Raw genomic sequence first — 14,971 nt, 5'->3', positions numbered from 1 at the left:
TAACAGCAGCTCATCTCCAACTACAACAAGTAGGCGAAGATCCAGTAGTTCCAGCCAGGAGATTTAGTCCTCAGAAAAGCCTTTACAATCACCCACCGGAAAGGCTCCAAAAAGATAGATCCTATCTAAGAAGGTATGTGCTTCACCTCACTACTATAAGCGACAAAGATATCGAAAAGTAGTGGAATGCCTATAATATAAGAAAGTAATATGTGTGACCTCTCACCATTCCTTGGACCTTGTTTAAGAAAAATAAAGTTCGAAGACTTAAGTAGCTCGATGAACAAGACCTCGCACACAGAGAATTATTAGTTGTTATGTTATTTCTGCCTTCAAGCAAAGTTAATACATTTCTTTATTTTTAATGAAGATTAAAGGAATTATATACAAGCTTGGGCCAAAATGTATAAATGTACCAACTGACTACCCCTGCCAAAGCAGAAGACGCACATGCCTTAGCAGACATGTCGTATGCTTTCTTATGAGGTGATACACTACTCCAAAATATCTAGATGTGGATGAGTTGTTTGACTGCTCAGTTACCCTAAAGACTTCGACTACCTGCGTCAAGACACTCCCTGAATTGGCCACAATAGTCTTTTACCTAAAAAGCCTTAGCAGACCAAAGGATTCAATTATGCGGGAGCCCGGTCTCTAACCAGAAGAGACGCCAAGTGCAGAATCCATGCCTATGAAAGATTCGCGTGACTAGATGGTCCGCCTATGACGTGCAATCTTTATGAACATAAACTCGGCTCTAAACTAACATAAACTCGACTCTAAACTGTTGCAATACTAGTCAATGGGAAATCAGTCCCAATGTTGTCCAAGAGATCCATATCGAGCTTCACGCAGCTTAGAAGATCAAATGACCAGTACCTCGGAGAAACCTCTAAGAGCTAGGGCTAACGCCTAAAGTGGTCACGTGGGTATCCTGCTTTTGTAAGTAAGGCACTTGGCCAACAACCCAATAGCTAGTAGCCCTAGGTAATTTGTAAGCCGAGACTTACGCCTACTATGACTACACAGAACCGTCTGCTTATTAAAAAGTAGCGCTTCCGCATGATAGTTTACGCCTGCCTGGGAGGGCCAAGGCCCATGAAGCTGTCAAAGCTGTCAAGGCCCATGAAGCTATTAAAGCTAAGCCTTGTGTCCAACCACTAGCTCTATAAGTTAAAAATTTCACAATCAGCCCTAGGAAGGCCCAGGTTCGTGAAGCCTCTGAAATCGAAGTTCACGACTATAGTAGCTATGCGGACTCATCTACTTTCTACAAAAGCAACGCGTTCGGCCTTCAGATCTATAAGTTAGAAATTTTGCAGATAGCCTCGTGTAGGTAAAGCTCTTTAAGCATCAAAGCTAAGACTAAAACCTATAGTGACGACGTGAGATCGACTACTCTATCAAAGTAGCCTACCCAAATGCCTATCAAACGACAAAGTTTTGTAGGTCGCCTCAAGCAATCAAAGCTCCCGAAGCCCCGAAGCCAAAACTGAAACCTAAGTGACGACGTGAGATCGATTACTTCGGCAAAGCAGCTCACCCAACCGCCCGTCCTATGGTAAAGTTTTGCAAACAACATGGCGAACTAGCAAAGATAAAGTAAAGCAAGGAAATCAGTTTATCAAATTTTTAGCAAATTGATAAACTGGCTTGAATACCTAGAAGGTTCAAATAAAGCAGAACAAAAAAGAAAAAAAGAAAATTCCTAAGTATAAGCAAAAAGACTACTCATCAGCAGGCTCCGCAACCATTGGTTCCTTGACTACCACACTTTCAACAGCCATGCCATTCTCAGTAGTCAAAGCTTTCATCAGCTTATCCTCATCTACCCTTTCCTAGACAGACAGACCCTCAATTGTCCCACCAATGGCAGCCTCAAACAAAAAATCAAGCAAATAAACTGAAGAAATTAAGTAAGACTCGAAATCCTTCTTGGAAAACTCATATCCAACACCCTACCTTAGATATGGTCTACAAAGCCAAGCTTGTAGAAATCGTCCTGACAATAAGCAAGCACCACTTCATGACTGACCCTCTCATTCTTCAGCGCACATTCTCTTTAGCAAGCCCATTGTGAGCATTCTGTAGCTTATCCAATTCATTCTTCAGCTTCTCGCTAATGGACAACACACCTTGCAGATCCACTTCCTTAGACTTAAGCTTACTAGCAACATCCTTAAGACGAGAACCTACACCATGGATGAAGACAAGCTTTTCATCCATGGCAAAAGAAACAGATCATAGCTCTGAATTAACACACTTAAAGTCTTGAACCAACGGTGCAACACGACTGACTTTCTTCTCTACAGCTTCCAACATCACTTAAGTCGTAATAAGCTTAGCTTTCAAATCAACAACCTCCTGATGAATAATTTTCAGTTACACAGAAGTAGGGGCAGAGACATTAGACCCCTTCAAAACGGCAAGTTTAGATTCAATCTTCTTAAATTTTCAACAGTCGAGCGAAGATGTGGCATCAAAGTCAATTCGACCTCCTGAGCATCCTCGACAACATATTGATCAACATGCATAGACTTAGTTACCAGGATCAAAGTCTTCTACATTGTAGCAAGCAAGAATGATCTCCTTGAGTAAATTGGACGCTTCGCAAAAAAGAGTATGGGTGGATGACCTTCCCAATGCTATCAACAAACTTGGCATATGAATCGACGTCTTCAAGTAGGTTAGCCTTTAGCAGCACAAAAACCTTGGGAAATACTTCAGAGCCAGACTTATTGGACTTCTTACAACTGCCCATGCAAGTAGACTTCCCTTTCTCAGCAGACGAATCAGTAACAATAGAAGAAGGAACAGGCCAGACGTCATTTTTGCAGTAGAATCTACCTTTCATCTCTTCATAGTGGTAAGCATCTCAAAAGTTGAACCAAACTTAGCTCTAGCCATGCGCTTTGATATAAACCTGGACACTAGGGGCACCACCGAACCCTTTTGTTGGGCAATCCTCTCAGTAATGGTCGTGGCTTCCTTCAGAGCAGCGGGTTTCACAGGCTTAAACTCAACATTCTTTTTTTTCTCCTTGGGAGAAGTCAGATCAAAGACAAGCTTTTCAACAGTAGATGAACGGACGAAGGCTTGGTTAACAGGTAAGGAATATCTCTTTTTTCCAGCCTCATTGGCAACAGGCTCTACAACAACGATCGAACGAGTAAGTGCCTCATCCTTTATCTACTTAGTCTTTTCTTTTGGAAGCAACCCACCTTTCTAACGACGAATAGGACTGAGTAACCAACGCCACTCACAGTACTAAAAAGGAATGCCCAAGGCAACGTGCACTTTCTTCATATCCGATGAAGATCTTGGAGTTAAGCCAAATTCCATATCTACACAAATTAAAAAGGATGATCAATAAATTGAAGTCATTGAGTAGCTCAAACAAAAGATTTAAGCAGACCAGGAATGAGGCAATTCACTTACCTCTGATAAACACATTCGGAATGGGAAGCTCGGGCGAGGAGTAAGACTCCCACTCCCCACTAACCTTTAAGGTATCTCTCTCCCACTCATGATCACCTTTGCAGGAAACATCAAGCAACATATGGCGAGACCTCAGCTGCCCTATGCCTTCCTTGTGGCCAATTTCAAAGAAGTACCAGAACACATTAATGGTCAGCCAAGATCAAATGACTTGCTCAAGTTTGAGAACCCTACCATCTATTGGAAAAGACGCAGTATGGGAAAAGTAAACACCAGCACAAAGTAATGTAGATGGAATTTGTTAGCCTTTTTGAAGTCATTACCACTCTTGCCACATGGTTCTTGGTTGCTATCATCTTTCACCCACTTAACACAAAACCTTGATGGAATTGCATGCTTATATGTCTTGAGGAAATCCTGAAACAACTCATCGGAATTGATCTTGACGTAAGCAGCTTTGAAGTAACCCACATTGTCGGAAGAACCACCTTGACGATACAAAGGTGGATGATATTCATCATTTTTTGGGTTGGAGGAAGACATCTCAAAGTATTTGCAAAAAGTATGGAGGAGAAATATTAGAAGGCAACTCACGAGAAGAGACAAAAAAAATAAATTTTGAGAGTACCGCAGAGCCTAACGTCCCCGCATTATGCCCCATGGCCCCAATCACTAGTTCGCCCAGGCCACGATGGGCCCAGCCCTTCATTGTAGTCATTTCCATCTTTTTTAGTGAACCCTTTGGCTACTAATCTAGCCTTATATTGCTCTATGTCTCCCTTATAATCTCTTTTGGTTTTGAATGCCCACTTACATCTTATAGCCTTACACCCCTTTGGTAATTGTAACAACTCCCAAACTCTATTCTTACTCATTGATTCAAGCTCAGACATCATGGCTTTCAACCACTCTTCATTTTGAGAACTAGTCACGGCCTCTTTGAATGTAATTGGATCATCAAACTCTCCCAGATTAAATTCAGATTCTTAAAGATAACAAATAAAATCATTTGATATTGCATACCTTCTAATTCTTTGGGATTTTCTTAAAATGACTTGGTTTTGGTCATCGACATTATTAGCAGGAACTATGGACTCATTCACTTGGATTGGCATATCATGGTCATCATATGCAATTTCTTGCTGCTCACTTTCCACGTGAGCATTAGGAAGTGGACTTTCTTCACGTACTGCCATGGTGGGGTTAACCATAATATCTTCTTGTACAGTAGGTCCTTGTTCATTATTTACTTCTTTTTCCTCTTCAAAGATGAAGCTTTCAACTTCTAAATCACCAACAGACTCTTTTATAAACTTAGCTCTCCCAGTTTCAATAATTCTTGTGGTGTGATTTGGACAATAAAATCGATAACCTTTGCTTCTTTCGGGAAATCCAATGAAGAAACAACTAATGGTTCTTGGGTCTAACTTTTTCTCCAATGGATTATAAGCTCTTGCTTCTACCTTGCAAACCAAACTTTTAGATGAAATACACTCGGTTTCTTCTTGTACCATAATTCATATGGAGTGCTTGGAACATATTTGCTAGGAGCTCTATTTAAGATGTAGTTCGCTGTCTTTATAGCCTCACCCCACATAAACATTGGCAACTTTGTGCAGCACATCATACTCTTCACCATATTTTTAAGAGTTATATTTCGTCTTTCCGAAACTCTGTTATGTTCAGGTGTTCCAAGATTAGTGTACTGTATTACAATGCCATTTTTTCCAAAAATTGTGCAAAAGGTCTAGGACGACGGCCAGTTTCATCATACTTGCTATAGTATTCCTCGCCTCTATCGGATCCAACAACCTTGATCTTTAAGTCCAATTTGTTTTCCACTTCAGCTTTATATATTTTAAAGGCTTCAAATGCAGCAGATTTTTCAGCCAAAAGATATATGTAGCCATACCTTGAATAGTCATCAATGAAGGTGATGAAATATTTAAAACCAAATGTCAGTGTGAATAAGTTCCAGCTGATTTTGGCTTCTAATTGCACCCTTCTTTTTGTGTTAACCATTTTTCCTTTTATACATTCAACACAAACATCCATGTCTTGATAATCAAGTGGTGTCAAAATTTCAATTTTTGTTAAAGTTTGCATTCGTTCCTTTGATATATGGCCTAACCGTTTGTGCCATAACTTGGATGAAGTTTTATTGGTTGAAATCCTTCTCTTAATTCCTACAATGTTCATGGAGACAAATGGAACCTTGCAATTTAGCTTAAATAAACCACTAACAAACAGACCACTTCCAACAGAATTCAACTTATGAGTAATATCGAAGCCATCTTCATTAAAATTAGGAAAAAAATTTATTCTTGACGAGTTTGCCAATGGAAACCAAATTCCTTCTCATGGAAGGTACATAAACAACATCTTCTAAATCTAAAATAAAACCAGAATCCAAAACAAGTCGAGCTACTCTAATGAACTCCACCAGTACTCATTCTTCATTGCCTACGAACATGCTTACTTCATCCTTGTTTGGCACCCTCTTGCTTATGAAACCCTGCAAGGTATTTGTAATATGCACAGAAGCACCACTATCAAGCCACCATGTATCAGAAGGAACATCAACCAAACTAGTTTCAAAGCAAACAAACACAATATTTTTACCTTTAGTCTTTTGTTTCTCCAACCAACGCCTACATTTCAAACCATTTGGCTTGGTTGCTGCCTTAAAGTTGTTAGACCCTTTAGGTTTGTAAGAGGGGTTTTTGGAATTTTCTTTGACTAAATTCTTAGCATGGGAGTGGACTAAATTAGCAACCTTTCTTTTCTCTTGTTTTATGTTTTGCTCTTCGTGAACACAAATAGCTATAAGCTCATTGAGATCCCACTTTTCCTTTTGAGCATTGTAGGTGCTTTTCAGTTGAGAGTACTCCGAAGGCAAAGAGTTGAGAGCCACATGAACCAAGAATGGGTCATTAATTGCAACATCCAAAGCATTCAACTTAGTAGCAATATCAATCAGCCCCAATATGTGCTCCCTCACACTTCCATCAACAAACTTGGTTGCCAATTTCATCCTTGTTGGACTCCTTGAACTTAGCTTCAATTGATGCCAAAAATTCCTTAACACTGCCCATATCAGCAATACCACCTCTCACAGTGTCAGACATTGCCCTTTTCATAATGAGAATTGCCATCCTATTTGCCTTATGCCACTTCTCATACTTGTTTTTAATCTTAGTCGAGTCGTCCTCTTCAGGAACATTTGGTTCTTCCTCTCTCAATGCAACATCTAAGTCCATGAGACCTAGAACAATCTTTATGTCTTGTTTCCACATTTTATAGTTGGTCCGAGTTAAAGCTTGGATTGAACTGAAATTCAAATAAGCATTGACAGCTGAAGATTAAACAAAAATACATACTTAATCCCCATAAACTTCAAAACATAATTAACTTACACCTATGGTGTCACAGCCCGTCCCGGGATTTTTCATTCCGAGGACGTGAAATTTCAAAAATGACCTTAAACGAGATTAAGGTGTGTAAAGAGATGACATTTGTTTTATTTAAAGTTCCTAAACTATGGTTAATTTGTGTTAGGGACTAAAACTAGGTTGTAATGTTGTGTTTGGGTTAAGGTGGGATCCTCATACCTCAAAGCACTCCCTAAAACCCGTAACCTTTCCTTCTCTCTCTTCTTCTTCCATTTCAGATCTCTCTCTCTCTCACCCTCTCGAACACACGGCAACCACCAAGACCACCACAAAAAACACCCTAAACTTCCACCAACGACGGATTTAAGAGTGCCATCGTACTCCTGAAGACCATACGATCACGATGATACCCATTTCAAGTAAGTTTCACTTCGAAAACCCTAGTTTCTAAAGTTGCCGTGAATGTGTACTGTTCATGAGCTTTGAATTGGTTGATTTTTAGGACAATCCAAGCTCATAGTGAGCTTAGTGAGGTCCCAAGGAAGCTCGGAGTGCTTCGTTGGAAGTTTTTGGACGTAAGAACACGGAGATCGACAAGTTCAAAGTTTGGCCGAAGCTTTCGAGGCATTTTCCGGCGAATCCCCGGCGAGTTAGGAGTCGAGGTAGGTATCAATCTCTTCGTCTCGTAAAGTACTACAACTTTCCTTTTTGTTTCACTCAATTTCGTTGAGTATTGAAGAAGTTATACTCATTTGAAAAATACCCAGTTTCCGGCGACCTCCGAGGCTTTCGAGGCAGTTTCCGGCCAAACCACGGCGAACTAGGTGTTGTGCAAGGTACCATTCTCTTTTTCTCTTCAAGGGCTACAACTTTCGTTTTTGAATCACTTGATTTCGTTGAGAAATGACAAAGTTATGGCAATTTGAAAAACTGCCCAGAAAACGGCCGCCGGAAAAACCAGTCCGGCGACCCAAGGAAGAAGAAGGTGCTACAGTAAAAAAATAAAAAATAAAAATAAAATTATTTTAAAAATATGTCGACGTCCGTGACGTCGAGTAGATCACTGTGGTATATTCATATACCCAATTTGAGCACCGTATGAGAAAGTTATTAAGGATTGTTGGTTAGGTGTTCGAATAACGTTTTATAGTTTTGGTGAAAATGTGAATTGATGATCCGACCGTTGGATCGTCACCAAAATTTGATACGTTGTAATACGTAATATTTGAGGATTATAGGAACTTACAGATTGGGAATCCGATTTGCAGATCTTCCGAAATTGGAGTTGTAAGTCCATAATATAGAATGTTAACCGTCACTTAGTTTTGGAAATTGACGGAGATCCGACCGTTGGATGGTAATGAAATTTTAGGATGTTGTCCTAGAGGTATAATGTGGACCTCTGGAAGTTATGGATTTAAAATCCGAGTGGTGGATCTTCCGGATCGAACTACGTAGTGACGTATTTTATATCAGTTATATATTCTATCGATATGAATTCTGAGCTTGGATTTGATTACTATTCTAGGCGGCGATCGTCGTGACGCCTTGATGTGTGGTGCTAGGGAGTTGTTGGATGAACTCCAGGTGAGTGGGCAGTTTTGTTTTCCGTATATATATATACTTGACGTTTCCCAGAAATTGAATTGAAATGAAAATATGTTTAAAATGAAATGCATATGAGTTATGTGGAAAAACGGGAAGTGAAATACCATGCATAGAATTGATATGAAAAGTATATAGAAATGTGAGTTGAAATGCCATGCATGAATTAATATATGATGCATATGTATGAATTGGTGCGGTGGACGCACAGGTAAGAATTGATTTATGATGCATATGTATGAAATGGTGCGGTGGACGCACATGTGAGTATTTATTTCTGTTATGATGATGTTGATGTATATTGAGCTCAAATCCTGCACCATAGTTTAGTGCTTATAGTATTCACCGCATCGCACGCTCGCCTTGGATCCAAGTAGATGCTAGTCGTACAGTCCACGCGGAGTGGGTACGACAGGCCAGTCGCGAGAGTGTTAGTGAGATTCCGACTGGTGGGTGACCTTAGATTATGTGCACAGATGATTATGAGAAGCACTAGAGCGTAACTTATGTGCAGAAGGCCGTACAGGTCACGCGGAGTGACTCCGGCAGAGTGTGAGAATGATAGATTTTGAGCTCTAGGTTCAACCGTACAGGGCTATTAGAGGGCCTCCGGTTGATTACTTTCTTGTACCTGATATGATTATTGTTGATGCATCCATACTTAACTGTTGAATTAGACATGGCATGGCATGATTGATAAAGAAAAATGTTGAGATAGTAAAAATGAAGTTTTGAGAATATATATGTATATTTATATTTTACATTTCTGGGAAAGTATACAGGTTTTACGGAGAGGGGTTACAATGCTTTGAGAAAAAATTGGATTTGAAAAGAATTGTTTTACTGACCCACTCAATTTTGGTTTTGCGCCCCTCCAGATTAAAGAATAGCTGAGGTGTGGTGGCTACGAGGAATTCGACGGTGTTCTGACAGATTGGACAAAATTAGGACTCCCTTCGGGTGTATCAACTTATAAATTGTATCTTAAAGCTTCCGTACTGTGCAAATGGTTACGTCACTCTCACGTGACGGCCAGCATGCCCTCATTCGGGACGGGGTGTGTCATATGGGCAAGAAAGTTAATATGTATGTGGCACTAAAATACATAGTTATAAGAATTACTTTCATGAAAAATTTTCCACACTTACAAGCATGAAGAAAACCTTCCACAAATTCTTACAGTATATATTCCATACCATGCTATTGTCTAATTGAACCAATTAAAATAATCCACACTTACAAGCAAGAAGATTATTGTAATCGTTATAATTAAAACAACACAATTTGATGACTAGGACTTTGGATTTAGAGACCACTCAAATCAATTAAGCCGCTACTGCCTGCTTAATCGATATCAAACAAGCGATACCTAAAAACTTGATCAAATATTACTTTATGCATGTCGCATTATTAATCTTTATATCAAACATGTCTTACTAGAACCTGAAAACAATCCATCATGCAAATATATGTCCAGTTTCAATGTCTTTCAACCTTATATTGGCAATACGTTAATTAACACGACATCCATGCACAACAATATAATAATGTAAACCCCTAATCCAATTTGCATGCCAGACAATTGAAAAACATAGCAGCCATCATGCGTAATTATTTGAAGGTAAAAAATGAACTAGAAAACTATAAACTATAACATGATGAACGACATAAAAAGAACTTTACTAAGTTTTCTAATTTAATTTTCTTTTAAGGTCTTAATCATACAAGTTACGCTCTAATACCACATGTAAAACTTTATTAGCCTATATAGATTAAAACACAAGTAAGTAACTAACCTGAAGACGTCATGGACAAAAGCTTGGTGCGCAAAGAGTCTTCTACATTGTACTGATCCTTAGTAATCAAATCGTATGGGGAGTTTGTGAATATTGCATGTATCAGCAAACGCAGGGACCTTCACTTATATAGGCATGTTAACCTAACGGGCTTAGCCCATCATTGAGACCTAATAGGTAACTGAATATGTCTATATCTCCTTAACCAATTAGGATTAGGAACCCCTTTTGCAAGAATAACAATTTAATATTACATTCCTTTTGCAACAGGTAAAGTCCAAGTAAATTCCCTAATCCTATAACTTGATCCTCAAGTAACGTACAATGATTGTAAGACCACAAAATCTTGTGAGAACCGGATTTTACTCCAACATTTATACCTATAACAACCTCATTTTATGACTTAGGCTAATTTCAAACCTCTTTAGTATAAATAATATCAATTTATTAATTTTTTTGGTCGAATCAATTTATTATTAAATAATACTCTAGATAATGGTTTTTTGGTTAGTAATTCTCCATAAAGTATATATTTTAGGATGAAGTATCGATTTAGTCATTGAACTATCACCTCAGTAAAAATTAGGTTTCTCAATTATTTTTATGGTAAAATAAGTCACTGAATTCATTAAAAAACTATTTTATCCACTTGTTTTTCAACTTAAGTCATTTGACATACTTTAGAGTGTAATACCATCATTTTCTCGCCTATAAGCCCTTAACGTTTTATATATGTTGTGAATGTAACTTCTAATTTACTCTCTAAATTTAACTCCAAACACTATTTCTTTATGAAAAATTATCATTATATCATTCAATGTGTATCACATGCAAGTAACGTAACTTAAATTGAAGAAAAAATGACTATAGTAATTTCGAATATAATATTAATTGGTAGAATTTTATAATTTAAGTACTGATTTTACTGGAAGAAAAAAATTAGAAATCTAATTTTTATTTAAGTGATAATTTAAAGATCAAATTGACAATTCACCCTATATTTTAATTAGTTAGCAGACATGCTCTTGAAAGTGCCCTGTCTTGTTCACCATTTAAATATTTTTCAATGGACAAGGATTGTCTGTCCTCCCACTTCTGATGCCCTTCTGTGCCCTCCTGTTTGTGTAGTCACGGTTAAGTCACGTCAACATTTTATATTACTATTCATTTTTGTCTTATTATCTCTATAAAAAAAAACAATATAAAATGTTGACGTGGCTTAACCGTGACCACACAAAACAGGAGGGCACAGGAGGGCACCGGAACTGGGAGGACAGACAATTCTTGTTATTTTTCAATTTGGTTGAATAGACTTGTCAGTATCTGATATGGTATATATTATTTATATAAGCAAGACGTTTGTGTAAAAGGAAAAGGAAAAAAACATGACGTACGAGAATCAGTATTCTTGAAAAGTATAAAACTAAGGAGAGAAGAATATATAGTCCAGGAGTTGGTATTGGTAGTTGTCTAATATACATTTTCTTAACAACTTTTGAGCCGGCAGCAGTTGGACGTTATAAATTGAAGTTGCAAAACTCATGCACGATGCAAGTTTTGTGTTTATTTATAGAGCTACACGTGTAAGATCAAGCGAGGAAAATCTCTGGCGTCATGCATGATGTATGATATGAGAGGGAGGATATATCTTCCAATGGGAGACTGATTTTCAAGTAATAAAATGTGTGATTGCACATGTGCACATATGTGTGTTAATCAGGGGCGGATCTACTAAGGGACCAGGATGGTCTGAGGACCACCTAGAAGCTCACATAAGGGGCTATTGAAACCTCCGAGGACCACCCAAGTCTGGGCTATGGTGGTGGAGAATAGCAGCCATGGCTGCCGATTCACTGCTTGTTTTGTTGCAAGAGGAGAAAGAATATGACTTTTTTGTTTTAAAATGACTTGGAATGACTTGGCCAAAACGCACCGTTTTGAGCCAAGCCAATAATTTTTTTTTTAAAAAGCATTGTTGACTGCATTTCATTGTGATTGGACATCCCTTAGACTCCATGTGATGGGCTAACAATTTAGAGACTTTAATAAAAAGGAAAAGATTAAATTAAGTGGGATTCCTCAACTTTTCCAACCAGTAATAAGCTTTTAACTTCTGCAAAAAAAATAAAAATAAACTTTTAACTTACCCTCCTCATCGCTATCCTTCTTGCTTACTACTACCTATTGGGCTTGTATCTTTGTTGGCATTAGGGATTAGCCTCTAGGTTTGCAAATGTCTTCCATTCTTCATTTTGATGCCAAAACCCTAATTAGGGTTATGCAAGTTTTTCTCGGGGAGCCTGGTTTATTTATTAGTGCATGTTGTGAGGACTTGTCACTCAAGTGATCAACATAGTGTTTATCTATGTAAATCTCAAGAGTTTTGATAGTTTTGCATTCATGACAAGAATTATACATTATGTAGTTGTACTCAGTTTTTATTTTGGTAGACAAATAAAAGGGATTATCCTCCAAATATTCGAGATGAGGTCTAAAGAACATATATATTGATGGAGCCTTTTAGAGCTAAAGATCATGATTTTCCATTCACATTCTAAAAAACCGCCTAGGACCTCCTAGGGTGCCGCCTAGCCCTCCGCCTAAGAGCCGCCTAGGACAGCCTAGCTCCAGACCAATTTTTCGAAACGATTTGCCCAAAATCGGGGCGGACCTTCACCGCCTAGTGCCTAGGCCAAATTTTAGAACACTGATTGAGACCACCCTATGCTAAGATCTTGAATCCGCCACTGGTGCTAATCTATGTATATAAGATAATGAATAAAATCGAAAGGGAGAAAGAAAATGGCAAAGACTAATTCATTTTCATTACGTCATTTAGTACTACAATTTAATAGTATTTCTCTTTACTTATAAGTGGGAGGTCTTAAATTCAATTTTCACTAAAGACAAATTTGAACCACATTATGCTTAACTTAGTGTGAAACTTAACCCACTTCTCCAACCCCTTCATATAGATATTATTGTTTCTTCAACAATATATATATATCATCTTCTTTAAAAATTAAATATGCACAAGTACCATTTATATTCCAAACGACTGCTCATACTCACTACCTTGCTAGCATCGATCTTGTCACTTGGTAAAGACTAATATTTAGAAATCATTTTCACAAATTTATAATTGGTTTTCATATTAAGAGATCAAAATAAAAAGGGTGTTGTAGAATGAGAAAAATAGTGTGTAAAATAATTTTTCAAAAATATTTTCGTCATGTTGACTTTAGACTGATAAAAAGGGTGTTCAAAGACCCCATAATATTCATAATATTTTATTTAATCGTAATATATAGTTGATAAAAAAAAAAAACCAAACATTTAGAAAACTTAATTCTAATCCTTAGAAAAGATGACTTTAGACTAAAACCTTATGTAAGATTAATCTAGTTTTAATCTATTGATACATTTAATCGTCTCATTTATTATATATATTTTTATGTTTTATTTTTTTCTTCTTCTTTCATATTTTAATGTATTAATTACATTTAATCTAACTTTTCATTTCATTCATCATAATATATTTTTCTGTTGACATTTAGGTAAACAAATTTTTTTATATAATATATTTCAATACATTTTGTGTTCTTCATTTAGGTACGTTAATTAATTTAATATATTTTGGTATAGACATTTAGGTTAGGTACATTAATTCAATATAATATATTTTGGTACTGATAATTCGGTATGTTAGTTTGATACAATACATTTCTGTGCATACATTTTAGTACAACTATTTGGTACATACATTTAGGTACATGAATTTATTATAATATATTTGGGGACATATATTTAGGTACATCAAATTTATTTTAATATATTTTCAGTACACTTATGTATTTTGCATATTTTTCTTACGTGTCACTATTATTATTATTATTATTATTTTGAAGTCTCTCTCATTTAGGTACATTTATAGGGACATAATTAAAGGATACTAAACAAAATTAATAAATTAAGATGTGTATATTAATAAATTCAAATATTTAATGGTAGACAATATAGTACCCACATATATATTAAAATAAAAGCTGAATATGAATTTGAATTAGAATTAAAGCACACATTAAATGACTACAAGCAATATGTAATATAACACTAGATTTTAATTACATTACGATATTTATCTAGGATTAAAGTTCACAAACCCCTTGGTAACCTATTCAAGGGTGATGTATCTACAAAGAGGTGTATATCTAGTATCTGGATATTTTTGTACCTATTTACTTTTATATGAGTGTATATAGATGCACTTTTGTATCTATATTTTTGTACTTATGTATATTTATTCTATATTATTGTATCTATGTACATTTATATATCGATAATTCTGTACTTATGTTTATTTATATTTCTATAATCCGTACCTCTGTATATTTATAAAACTACATGGTTAATGTACGTTTCTACATTTTCAATTCCCCTTCCTATGATAGTGTGAATTTGTTGTTTATGTACGGTGATTTTATTTTATTTTATTTTTTTGACAAGTGAACTTTTCATTCAACAAACAAAGAAAATACAAAGGAAATGAAACAAGGCCCAATAAACAGAGATTAGGCCCAAACAAAAACAAAGCCCAAAGAACAACAAAACCTTAGCCGTACAGAAACAGTTGAAGTATTCATCACCATTGCTGCACTAGTGAGCCAAACGGATGACCATCTGCATGGATCTAGAAGAAGATAAGGGCAAGCAAAAAAACTCCCAACACAACACGTCCAA

At 36.7% G+C, this 14,971-nt stretch overlaps 1 long non-coding RNA gene across 1 annotated transcript; it reads left to right on the top strand.

Annotated features, from left to right (window-relative positions):
• The first annotated feature begins 6,868 nt into the window (after window positions 1–6,868).
• LOC126584668 (uncharacterized) lies at window positions 6,869–9,504 on the top strand. The gene is made up of 3 exons (XR_007610061.1): window positions 6,869–7,492; window positions 7,598–7,666; window positions 8,359–9,504. It is a non-coding gene; the product is annotated as an uncharacterized LOC126584668 (long non-coding RNA).
• Window positions 9,505–14,971: the final 5,467 nt, after the last annotated feature.

Source organism: Malus sylvestris, chromosome 10, assembly GCF_916048215.2.
Source record: "Malus sylvestris chromosome 10, drMalSylv7.2, whole genome shotgun sequence".
Classification (NCBI taxonomy): domain Eukaryota; kingdom Viridiplantae; phylum Streptophyta; class Magnoliopsida; order Rosales; family Rosaceae; genus Malus; species Malus sylvestris.
Note: the sequence above shows the minus strand (reverse complement) of the source record. Positions and strands in the feature narration are given on the sequence as shown.